The sequence below is a fragment of the Furipterus horrens genome, unplaced genomic scaffold (assembly GCF_987537825.1).
Source record: "Furipterus horrens unplaced genomic scaffold, mFurHor1.1.pri manual_scaffold_8, whole genome shotgun sequence".
NCBI lineage: Eukaryota > Metazoa > Chordata > Mammalia > Chiroptera > Furipteridae > Furipterus > Furipterus horrens.
The window spans coordinates 74,914,565-74,928,053 of NW_028327178.1; the positions used below are offsets into that span (position 1 = coordinate 74,914,565).

Below are 13,489 nucleotides of genomic sequence, written 5' to 3' on the forward strand. Positions count from 1 at the left end.
TTGGGACCATCCCCTGGGCCACCTAACTCAGGGATTCTTCCTCTAGATTTGTTCCAGTAGATGAGATTGAGTAACATTATAGCCCTCTTGAATCATTTTCAGATGAATTTGTCTGGAGTGGGAAGAGCCTCTGGGGTTTGAAAGACGACTAGGTTAAGGACGTAGATGAGTATTTTGGGAGAATAGATGGCACCTGGGGCAAGAGCCTATCTAAGAAAAGGGTATCCAAAATGTTCATGGTTCTTTCTTTGCCTAAAAAATTACATTTATTCAAAGGAAAATAAAAGGAACAAAAAATGACAAGATGTCCATCCATTGGCTCCTGTCTCTCCTCACTCTTATTCCTCTTCAGTCCCCCATAGGCTGAACCCTGGCTGTGGTAAGGTGGCACACCAGCCCCTCTCAGATGAGGTCAGTAATATTGAGGGGCATCTCTTCACTGGAGGTGTTGTGGAAGGTCTTGATATCATTAAGAGTCATCTTGTATTCTTCTGTCACCATATTTACAGCCACACCTTTACAGCCAAAATGTCTTCCCTGATTGATCCTGTAGATATAGTCTTCCCTGTTGGTGGGAAGGTCATAGTTGATGACTAAAGAAACCTGCTGCACATCAATGCCTCTGGCCAAGAGGTCACTGGTGATCAATACTCTGCTAGAGCCTAAGTGGAACTCCTACATGATTACATCTTGCTATTTTGGGTCCATATATCCATGAATGACAGAGATGGTGACACCTAGGCATGCCTTTTCTTAGTGAGCCAATCAACCCTTCTCTGAGTGTTGATAAAAATGAGTGCCAGGGTGATGGTGAGGGTTTCATACAAGTCATACAGTGTGTCTAGCTTCCACTCTTCAAATTCCATATTGATGTAGAATTGGCAAATACCCTTCAGGATCAGCTCTTCCTTCTTGACAGGAGTCCAAATGGTGTTCCTCATGAACTTCTTGATCACCTCAAGCACATCAGAAGGTACCGTAGTATAAGCAAAGCCACCTGGGTGTAACTGTTGAGCTTTTGGAATAGATCATAGATCTGGTCTTTGAATCCATGGTTTAACATCTCATCAGCATCATCCAATACAATATCTTGTTGTATTTAGGAAACAGGTATCTATAGCTAAGCATAACATACACATGCCCTGGGGTGCCCATGATGATATGGGATACTTCTAACTGTAGCTTCTATAACTGAGCACATACACTGGTGCCACAAAAGTAGGCATGCCAGGAGGCACCCATGTAATCTCTTAAAGACATGACTACCTTCTGTATCTACTGTGCCAATTTTCTAGTGGGTGCCAGGACCAAGGTTGCAGAATTGATATCACAAAAGTGGCCATTTTTCTGGTCTTCAACTGGGCTTGAGAGATCATATCATAATGTTTGATGCAAGAAAATATAGCTCACTGCTGGATGGCAGAGGGCTTCTCAAAACCATCAATGTAAATGCCATGGAGGAGGGACTCTGAGTGGTTCATGTTATCAAAGCTGTCAACAGTCTCATTTCAGTTACTCTTGATGGGTGATGCCTCTAGGCTCAATTCCATCTGGGCCATCCATAGTCTCTGGATCAGTAGTCCTGACTAATAGACATAATCCTTAGAAACTAGTAGCTTCTTAATCCTTGTTTGATTAGCTTGCATAGAATACTTGGCAACTAGGTCATTTTACAAGCTAGCACATGACCTATAAATGACTTTTCTTTTTACTCTCTCTTTAGTGATCAATTTCTTCAATAGTTACTGGAAGTGCTTGTTGAAGACATCCATGTGATTTTTTGGATAAAACATCATGTTGAATGACAATGAGAGAACTCATCTAGTGATTCTGGTCTTTCCATCTCATTAACTGAAAATTTTGTTAGTGATACCAACAACAGTTTACTCAATGAGTCCTTAATATGTATCAAAACTGTTCTGCATGCTCTAGATATAATAACTCATTTGTTATTTCAGTTTACACCTGAGGGAGCAAAAACAGGCTCTGTAAATGCTTTAAATTTATATATGTAAATGTTTGTGTGATGTAATATGGGGAAAAAATAAACAGTGAGGGTTGACCACCTATTCAGTAGTAGTAGGCCTTTGAAGTTAATGAACTTCTCTGAGCCTTTCATCACCCATAAGTAGATTTATAATTTCATCAAGGAGAGAAGCTTTAGAAACACCGAGCTTCAAAGGCAGAATAGAAGATATGCATCCACAGAAAGAGACTGAGACATGTGGTCAGAATTGGGAAGTACAGCCAAAGAAAGGATGATAGCATACAATTAATCTCACAATGTGCTTGTAGGGAATAATCCACTAGAGATGGACAAACTCTCTTCTCATGTTGCAATGGCCCATTGCCTAAATTAATTGTTTCTTGATTTCTCTCATTCTATATTTTGTAACTGCTGTACCTTAAGTAAAGTAATTAAATGCTTAAGATTAAAAGTTGTTTAGCTAAACTTTAGGCTATGTGGATGAGTAAAATGCAACCTGGATTTAAAATATTCTAATCAAATCCTCTTCTACTTCCTCAAAAACTTTGAAGCAAGTATTGCCAGGTGTAAATTTGGGTTTAGCCACAGAAATGTGGCTTTTGATGTCTGGTATGTACTATGGGGTTTATTATTGAATTATTTTAAGCTTGGGAGCCACTAAGGGAAAAACAAAAAACAAAACACTGAAGCTTCCTTGTTCTGTAGGAGATACTGTTATGTACAATCTTTGTGGCTCTGAAAATGTACATGAAATTAAAGAGTCATAGAGATTGGATTAAATACAATGATCATTGAAATATGTATTTTGAGCCCTGGCTGCTGTGGCTCAGTGGATTGAGCGTTGGCCTGCGAGCCAAGTATCACTGGTTCAATTCCCAATCAGGGCACATGACTAGGTTGCACATCAGGTCCCCAGTTGGGGGCGTGAGTGAGAGGCAACCACACAGTGATGTTTCTCTTCCTCTCCTTCTCCTTTCCCCTCTCTCTACAAATAAATAAATAAATAAATAAATATTAAAAAAAAGAAATACGTATTTTGTTTTAAAATGCTTTTTAAGCAAAAATGTAACAGTACTTTTAAAATTACTTTAATTCTTCAGCTCATCTGAAATATTATACATGAACTTTAACTAATCTCTTAAAAATGTCCAAAATTCACAATTTTCATGAACTAAAGCTTAAAACATATTTTCCCATTATTATTCAAGTGATAATATTGATGAGAGTTATGAATTGTTCTGCTACAGTTCATTTCAGCTGGGGCATAGAAATTCCTCTACATATAACAAATGTGATGGCGGAGGTACATTTTATTCAGTGATTACTTTGGTGCACTGATACAGTGGTTGCCTGAAAGATATCACTTCCAAATGCCTTATTTCCATCTCCAGAGCTGGGGAACTGATAAACACATACTTTTTAAAAAAATCCCAAGTGGTATGTATGACTGTCCCTAACACAGAAGTCATCTTTGTACCTGGCATCCTATAGGTACACTGACCCTAAGTCCACCTAAAAATTCTTAAGTATTCCACTTACCCAAAAAAAATTGTCAACTAAAATGACTGCTTAATTGTTTCAGACTTGTATTAGCTACTGAAACACTTCCATCTGCCATTTTATTTTCCTTTGTTCAGATAATACCAAGCTGAATGAGAACTTTAAGGGGCAGGACTATAGCACATTTTTTAAAATAGCCTGGTCTACATGTTTTGGAAATGGAACCTGGCCATTTCAAGCAAGGACTGAAATAATCAACCTTTATTTAGCAAATGAGAGAGGTTGAATTATATGTGTTTGTCAAAAAAAGGTGATGGCATTGCCATGGTCTCCTTCAGCAGCACATATCCTTACCCATTGAGACTGCACCGAGGTAAGTAGATATCTGCCACAGTGTTTTCAGAAGAGTCCAACTAGGGAAGATCCTTTAAGACTGTTTAAAGATTGGGTTAGTAAGAATAATGCCACTGAGATTTTTATTTGTGAATCTTCTAAATTATATTTTGTTGAACTTGTTTTTAAGTTAGTCGTTCATGGTTATTCCTCCACTACTATTTTTTGACTCCTCCTGCCTCTAGTTCACTCTCATTACCCTGTATTGATTGGTAGCATCATAAACTCAACAAAATGTTCTTTACTGTCTCCTCAGATCAACAGGATCAGTCTTCATAAACGCCTGCAGAATTCTCAGCTCCAACTTCACAGGTACTATATTCGAGGAGCTGATTTTCAAATATGACCTTTCCATAATGGATTTCAGACCAGTACAGAGCATTTAAAAAACATCATGATTAAATATGTTTTCTTATTGCATGCATAAATTTAGAAAAACACATTACATTTGACTTCATGATCTTTTTACCATCTTAGATAAAAATGGTTATAAAGCAGTAGAGAAAAATGGTTAAGAGAACAGTTAGTGGGTTTGGGATCAGATTAAGTTAGACTTGAATTCTGGCTGTACTTTCTAACTATGCAACCTTTGCCAAATTACTTATCTTCTCTCAGAGTTTTTACCCTCAGCTTTCACATGGATAATATTAACTTCATGGGGTTAGTTGAATTGTTAATTGAGATAATTCATGCTTGGCAAGTGTCTGCATATAGCAGACAGTCAATAAATATTAGTCAAATAAAGTTAAAAAAAGACTTAACTAGGAGTTTTGAGTCTTATGGTCTAAACTTGGCTCTACCATTAAACGGTATTTGACTGAAAAAGTCTTATGCCTCTTAGTCTCATTTCCTCATATAGAATATAGAACAGCTGGACTAGATTAGTGTTTTTCTAAATTTTTCTTGTCCATACTAGAATTTTGAAAAAGTACAATCTTACATGGAAACCCATTATATAAAACTACAATACATAAAAATGAATACATGCTGCCCTAGTTGAAGTAGAAACTCAGAACAACACACACATATATAAATATGCATATCACTTGATTATTTATATGGTGTATATATATATATACATTTTATGTATGCATATTACAATATATTTATGCTAACAGCAAGAAGAAACTGTCCCTAAATTCTTAAAACCTCCACAAGTACATATTTCAGAAAATTAAAAAAAAAATCTCAGTAGATATTCATCAGGTCCTCAAAGAAAAGCTTTTGTTTTTATAAAATCTAGCATTGAATCACAATGAGCTGAATTTTAACTTTCTTTCATAGTTAATGGACAATAGGCAATCTAATCTATACTAAGGAGGTTTCTTTTCATCTTAACAGTCACATTCTTCTTATGTAAGCAATGCAATGCTAAATACTTATAGTGATTGCAATCTCTTCCAAGATAATCTTCTATGGCACTTAAATATAATCATTACCTAGCCTGGGACAGCTTGTGTCATCAATACACTCTCTGTTGAATAAACAAGACATGAAATTTATTTTTTTTTTCACATTCTGTAAAATAGAAATTTGTTTTTGGAGTAAATACGCAGATGTTGGGATGATCTGCAAATATTAACTTTTAAAAGGGGATGCACTAGTCATTTAATTTAGAAAGAGAAGACTTTTGTAAGTGTACACATTAATAGCATCAATGCATATTATCACTGCCTAGCAGTTTAAATATTGCATTATATAATTTAATTTAAATGACTGCTAAGTTGATATTTGGGTAGTTTGGAGCAAGGTAAAGATGGCAGCCTGGGATCCACAATAAAAGGAGCCAGCACTAATTAGGGTAGAAAGCTGATGTAGATAGTAGCCAGTGTCAACAAAAAGAGGCAACAAAGTAGATGGAATTAGTCTTTGTTCACAGGTACCCAGCCCATCATCCCAGAGGATATCTTAGAATAGAGGCTGCCTGATAAACACAATAGCCATGGTGGCCCAGCAGATCAGGGGAATGAATACATGAAGGGTGCCAATAGTCAGACACTTGAGAGTACGTGTATGAGGTCTGTCCAGAATGTATCCAGCTGTGTGATATGAAAAATAATTTTTATTGAAGATACAAGAAACATTGTACATAGGAAAATGTTGCCTCAGTCCCCTTCAAAGTAGGCACCTTGGGACCTTACATAGTTCTCCCAATCACTATGAGCTGCCCCATCATATTTTCCTGAGTCTCATTGATGGTTTAAAATATCTTTCCTTTCAAAGATGATTGTAATTTTGGGGAAAGCCAAATCTGGGCTGTAGAGAGGCTGAATCAACTGGGTGATTTGATGTTTTGCCAAACAAGTCTGCATGAGAGGTGATGCATGAGTGGGCACATTGTTGGGATGAAGCTTCCAATCACTGGTTGCCCATAGTGTAGCCTTCTGAATCATCTGAATAGTTTCCACAGAGGGTTATTCAAGCTTAATGCAAAATTTGATGCAGATTCATTTCTCTACTAACTCAGTCATTTTGAATGTGGTAGCCACACAGTACATATGCTCACTCAATGGAGTCTACTGCCCCTACTGACTAGTACAGTGAAGTCGTCATCATTCACACATTCGTATTCCAGTCCACTCTCCTTGGTTGCCAGGTTACAACAGTGTTGCACAAATTGTTCTCATTATATTAACAATGGCTGAATGTTTCCCAATAGACCTCATATGTGTGAGAAGGATTACAGGGTGGGGTGGCGGGATGATATGTGACCACAAAAACTTGGTAAGTACAGATTATTATAAAAAAAATAGCTACTATTTAATTCTTGGGTATATGTGCCTAAGTCTTTTGAGAGAATCTATAAATTTTGATTTTTATATGAACTCTTCATTGTTAAGTATTGTCAATAAGTTCATTTGATTTTTTAAAATGCTGTGGAAATGAAGGCAACCTGATGCTGGCCAAATGGAACACATCTTCAGGACCTACAAAGCCCCAGGACTTGAAATTCCATATTTGTACATGTATGTCTATAAATTTGGCCCTGATTCAGGGTGAAACTCTCTATAAACATTCTTTCAGCTTTGTTATACACTGTAGTTCATTCCCTTATGTCTGAATAATCCAAATCTCCAAACTAAATTAGTATTTATGAGAGGCCAATTTTACTCTTAGTTTGGGATTCCAAAGAAGTTCCTCAAGTTTAAGAAATTTGGCAGTCTATTTAAGGGTGGTCTTATCTTCTCAGCCTGATTTTTTCAAGATATCCTGGGGTAAATACTCATTCTCCCAATTCCTTCATGTGCCAGACATTTCATATTCTAGCAGAATACTGCAAAATATTTGGCTATTCCATAGGATAATCCATGGACCACAAACCAATTTAAATTGATGTTAGAATAAGGTCAAATTCTAAATCATTTTAAATATCCATATTTATATAGTCATATTGTTCTTAGAGAGTAATTAATAAATATTTTTGTGCAGAAGATGGTTAAAGGGGAAATATTACTGTTCTCATACCAAATATCTTTATTTTTTTATTTCTCCTTGATTCTCTGCAGTTCTTTCCTAGCAGATGGCAATGAAAATGCTGAAGAGAGGCAGTCAAGTATGTTGTCCTCTCCCTCTTTGTCCAGTGCCCCTCATGTCTTCACCTAGTTCTCCAGTTAGGAAGACAAGCCCTAAAGTAAAAGCCTTTCCTCTTCTTTCACTAGCCAGTGTGAAGGAAGAATTTCGGCTCTTCACTGGCTCACAGAGAAGGTCTGATACCTCAGAATCTCCAGAAAGTGTTCAGAAGTAGACACAACCCTCCAAAGGGCAAGCTTTGAAATTTCAAAGGAGAAGGGCACTGCAAAACTCTAAATGGCATAGTACAAAGAGGAAAAGAAATGAGATAGATTCACTGAGAGAAAAGTGAGCTCTGGTGGCTCCCATGCAGGGGCCTATGCATTTTGAAACAGCAGTTAACAAAAGTCTCTTGAATTATTTAGTCTTTATAGCTACTTTTTTATAACTTCACTGCTTTTACATATAGATAACTTTTGCCCCTGTAGGCACAAGTTAACACCATCTATTAAAACTCCCCCAAACAAAATTGAAGTTTCCAACCAGGCAGTTACAACTGTTTTAGAGCATAAGGAAGAGAAACGACAGATCCTTTGACCTCCCAAGGAAGCTATTTTATTGCACTAAAGAAACACAGGACAAGGGTGAGGGAAAATATTTTCCATTTTAGCAGTCATAATATCATACAGATTTTACTATGTGGAAAATGAATATCACTATTTCTTTTCTTTTGTTGGAGATGTTTGACTCATTGCTCCAAGGGAGATATTAAACACAAAACAGTAGCAAAATATTGGGAAAGGAAATTAAATAAAAACTGCATCTTGTCTTCACCTTTTTTTTCCTTATTTTTGTAAACTTTACTTGGGGACTGATGGTGACTTCTCTAAAGGATAATACTGTTCATGACATATATTCACTGTTTTGTATTATTCATCATTTGGGGCAGTAGTCCATACCTTCTAAAAGGCTTTATTCTATATGTCATCTTCAGTTAAAAATGTAACACTTGAACATGATTTAAACTTTATAATATGTAGGTTACCAGTCTGTTATTGAATTGCTGTGTGGTTCTATTAAATATGAAAATAAATCATTGTAATATACTTTGTCAACTAAACTTGGGTTATTTGAATGAGTCAATGTGGGGACTTGATCTGATTAATTAGTAATATGAACCTGGATAAAAACTGTCCTTCCAAGAGCTCCCAGTGCTTTTGCAATCATCATTTTATCTTTTCTTAGGCAATCCAGAGAGTAATATAAAATGTCATAGTCAAAAATAACATAGCTGGTTTGTGAGAAAATCAATTTCTATCTGCCCCTTTTTAAGAGTATATTCTAAACAATGAATCATTATATGACTGTAGGTAAATAAATAAATAAATAAATAGCATCCCCTGCTTTAAAACTTCACATCTCTGACATTTTAGAACTGCATCATGTCAGTAGGGTTCAAGTGAAACCACGATACAAAATCAATTTCTTGGCAAGATAACACTGGGGAACGATTTTAAAAATAATTCCTATTGAGTTTGATTTTTTAGCTGTTTTAGACTTAAATAGGCATGCTTATTTTGAAACTGCAGTTAATTTTATTCTATCACATCAAGTTTTTTCTATACAGCTTATCTTAATGTAACCACTCCAGGTTGGATCAAGCCTGGATCAAGAGAAGCACTAGTGCTCTCCTATTGGCTGAGACAAAAACCTCACTCGAGTGGAGAGAGGTGGGGGATGACCTTGGAGACCAGCAACAGGTTCATACTTTTCTAGGCTATTCAGTTACACACCAGACAGTGTAGTGAGAAGTTGTGTGCCACTCTATATAGTGAATCATATTCCAAAGTGTAGTCTGTGTTCTTGTCTGTATACAAGGAGTTAGCAGGATTTATTTTTTTATTTACATATGTATTTATTTCCTTTCCTTCAGATCATGTCTGCCTCTGCTATTTTTCATTGTAAGTGCCTAAACAATCCTGATTCATTTTATTATATCTGTGGCAGTTTCACCATTCCCAGTCAAAGGACAAACATCAGCACATTTGTCAGGCAAGCCTATTTTGCATATTTTAAAGCAAAACTTGGTGACCAAGATAAGTCTTGGGCCCCTCACAAGGTGTGCAAGCAGTGTGTTGAGAGTTTACGAATGTGGACAAAGGGAACATGTGATAAAATGCATTTGGTATACCTATGGTTTGGTGAGAGCCCAGAGATCATTCAAGTGACTGTTACTTGTGTATAGTGGAAACATCAGAATATAACAAGAAAAATAAATATAAAATAGAGTATCTGAGTTTACCATCAGCTATATTCCCATTGCCTCATCAGCTGAAATCCCAGTGCCAGTTTTCATTGAACTCCCCTCTTTCAAAAAACAAGAGTATGGTGAAGAACTAAGTGACAGCAACTATGAAAATTTTGAAATTGAAGATGACTTAATTCATAAGGGATTTTATCAGCATTAGTTGAATGATTTGGCACAAGATTTGAGACTATCCAAAAAGGCTTCAGAACTCCTAGCATCAAGACTGCACAACAGGAGGTCTGAAGATGGTGATGGAGTAGGTAGCAGTGTTGTCTGCTTACTCCCATCACGGAAAGGCTTGGAGTACAAACACAAAGATGAGTGAGTGAGTGCAGCTTTCAGGTAGCGTGAGCAGGGAAGAGAGTGGGAGCGGAGTGGAAAAGGGCAGAATGCTTGCCCACTCTCTCAAGGGGAGTTGCTGGGTCCCCTAGCCCAGCCCGCAGCTGCACCACACCCCAAAGAGTCAGCTGCAGACCTGCTCATTGGCCAAGACCTGCTTGGAAACTGCTGCTTGTGGTAGGTGCTGGGACCAGCGGAGTCGTCCCGGAGGGAGACAATAGGAAGGTTTCCTTGAAACAGCTGGAGGTGTGGGAGGACAGCGAGTGGCCTGAACTGTGGGAAGCTGTATGAACTGAGTCTGGGTGGGGACCCCTGGGCTGGCAAATTTGGGCTGGCAACTCTGTGCCCTGGGCACGTGCATTGTGGCACCACTAAACAAAAAGGAGCGGAACTAAGCCGGGGAGAGGGACCCATAGAGGAGACCTGCAGCGGAAATGCAGACTCATTGAAAATCCCAGGCAGGCAAGCAGTGTGTACAGGCTAACAGTGAGACATTGCCAGCCAGGGATGGACATAGCTCCGTGCTGCAGCTTGGAGCACAGAGACTTCTTGGGAGGAGGAGCAAAGACTGGGTAGGGACTAGGGACATGTACACTGGCTTGCCAGCAGAACAACGTTGCTAGAGAAGCCTGAGGATTGCTGGAGGGTGCTGCAGGGCCAGTGGAGAGAGATCCAACTCAATGTGGCTCACAGCAGAAAGTTGCAACAGGCCCACGAGTGAAAGAAAAGCAGCCACAGAAACCAGCCAGATCTCCTCACAGCCAGCCAGCCAGAAAAGATTTGAAACTCATGGAATTTTGACCAGGTGTGGATCCAGAAAAAGAAGACTGTGCACAAAGGTTGAACTGAGTAAAACCTTTTTCTTTTTTCTTCCCCCTTTTTTTCTCTTCCCTTTTGTTGTCTCCCTTTTTTTTCTCTTCCTTTTTATTTTATTTTTTCTTCTTTTTTAAAAAAACTCTTTCTTTAATCTGTTTCCTACCTTCTCTGGCTCCTATCCTTCTTCTTTAATTTTTGTTTGTTTGTTTGTTTTGTTTAACCTCCCTTTCACACTAAATATATAGCATATAACTGCTATTTAAACCTAGTACTATACACTTCCTCTTTCTCACTTTATTCTGCATTCTTCCCTCTCTTTTTAAAATTACATTGTAAATATTACTTACTGTCTCACATAGCCTTGACCCTACTTTCTACTATTATTATTCTGTCATCTTCCCTCTCAAAAATTATCTTTCTTTCATTTAAAACAAGTCTTATCTGTTTCTTCTATAGTATAATAGTCTTAACCTCTTTACATTTATATTAATACTGGCTCATTTGCTGCTGATAGTGGGATTGTGGGTGGGGGATATTTTTGAGGGTGTGGGTTTCTTGCCTGGGTTGTGTGTTTATGTTTTAACAGCATCTTCACAAAAGAACTCAAGGCACGGTGAGCAGAGTACCCTCAATCAACTAGCTAGAGAGAAGGATCCACCAAAGAGTAACTGAAATATGACCAGACAGCATAAACAAAAGGCATAAAGGGCATCCCAAGAGCATCAAGTTCGGGATATCAAAGAGACTGCACCACTGAATCCCCCAGGTTTCCTATAAAAAATCTCATACCACAAAGGTGGAAAATCAAAGCAGACTAATCTAGTAAACCAAAACAAACAAGAAGAATCCAACATGGGATGACAGAGAAACAACCTTTCAATGAAAGGAAAAGAGGAATCACCAGAAAGAGAGATAGATGAAATAGATATAAACCAACTATCAGACATGGAATTAAAAAGAATGGTGATAAAGAAGCTCTATGTACTTAACAATCTCAAAGAAATCTATGACAAACTCCAGGGAAATTACAAGGAACTCCAAGGAAACTACAAAGAATTGCAGGGAAGCTACAAGGAACTTAGAGATAACTACACCAACATAAAAAAGGACATAGAAACTATAAATAAGAACCAGGGAGAAATGAAGAATGCAATTACTGAACTGAAGAACACAGTAGAATCAATCCAAAGCAGGCGAAATGAAGCAGAGGATCAGATCAGTGAGTTAGAGGACTATGTAAAAAAAATTCCCAGACAATACAACAAAATGAAAAAAGATTTCAAAAGAATGAAGAGGGTTTAAGAGAACTGCAGGAAAACATGGGACTAAACAACATTAAAATCATAGGGATACAAGAAGGAGAAGAGAAGGGTCAAGTGATAGAAAACCTGATATGAAAAGTAATGACAAAATTTTTCTAACCTGATGAGGGAAAAAGTCATGCAAGTCCAGGAAGCACAGAGGGTCGTCGGCAGCCGTCCGTCTCGAGAGACGATGGTATAGCTTCTTAAGAGTCTATCTGCACCGCCGAGAATGGTTGTGCAGTCCGACTCGGGACTGACACAGTATCTGTCTCCTCCTGTGTTGAATCGACATCTTGCGATGACGCTGGAGTGTCCTCTCCAGTGAAGCTGAAGCTACAGAGCCTCAAGAGATGATGGTGTAGCTTCTTAAGAGTCTATCTGCACCGCCGAGAATGGCTGTGCGGTCCGACTCGGGAGTGACACGGTATCTGTCTCCTCCCGTGTTGAATCGACATCTTGCGATGACGCTGGAGTGTCCTCTCCAGTGAAGCTGAAGCTACAGAGCCTGGGCAGGGTGATATGGAGGGTCTGCTGTTGCCCATGCAGCAGACCCCCCCCCTCTCTTCGCAGCTGAAGGATCCAAGGGAAAGACGGAGTCAATACAGCTTGGCTTCAGGTGCACCTCAGGAGTTGCCGGTGTTGACTACAACGTCAAACCGCCTTAGGGACTCCGGCTCCGGATTTTCTGTCGGGGTTTACTCCCTTAGCCTTTCCCCTGAAGAGGTATGCCGCAAGGCAGCGGAGGTTTTTTGGAATCAGAGTTTTCCTTCCTTCTCTGATGTGCCCTGACTGGAAGATCGAACCAGCGACACTTAGCTCGCAGGCCGACGCTCAATCCACTGAGCCAAACCAGCACAGAGGGTACTAATGAAGATAAACCCAAAAAGGCCCACTCCTAGGCACATCGTAATTAAAATGGCAACATTCCAAGACAAAGAGAGAATCCTAAAAGCAGCAAGAAAAAAACAGCAAATAACATACAAGGGAACTGCAATAAGGCTATCAACTGATTTCTCAACAGAAACATTACAAGCCAGAAGGGAATGGTCAAATATATTTCAAGCAATGAAAAACAAAGGCCTACAGCAAAGAATACTCTACCCAGCAAGGCTTTCATTCAAAATAGAAGGTGAAATAAGGAGTTTCTCAGACAAAGGAAGACTAATAGAATACATCTCCACCAAACCAGCATTGCAAGAGATGCTAAAGGGAGTGTTCTAAGAAAAAAGAAGAAAAGAAAAAAGAGGAGGGGAACAGAGGTAAAAAGGGAAATGAATACATACACGTCAATAATAACCTTAAATGTAAATGGATTAAATGCTCCAATTAAAA

General features: G+C 38.5%; 1 pseudogene; it reads right to left on the bottom strand.

Annotated features, from left to right (window-relative positions):
- Window positions 1–402: 402 nt before the first annotated feature.
- On the bottom strand, window positions 403–1,597 carry LOC150003175 (eukaryotic initiation factor 4A-I pseudogene; annotated as a pseudogene).
- Window positions 1,598–13,489: the final 11,892 nt, after the last annotated feature.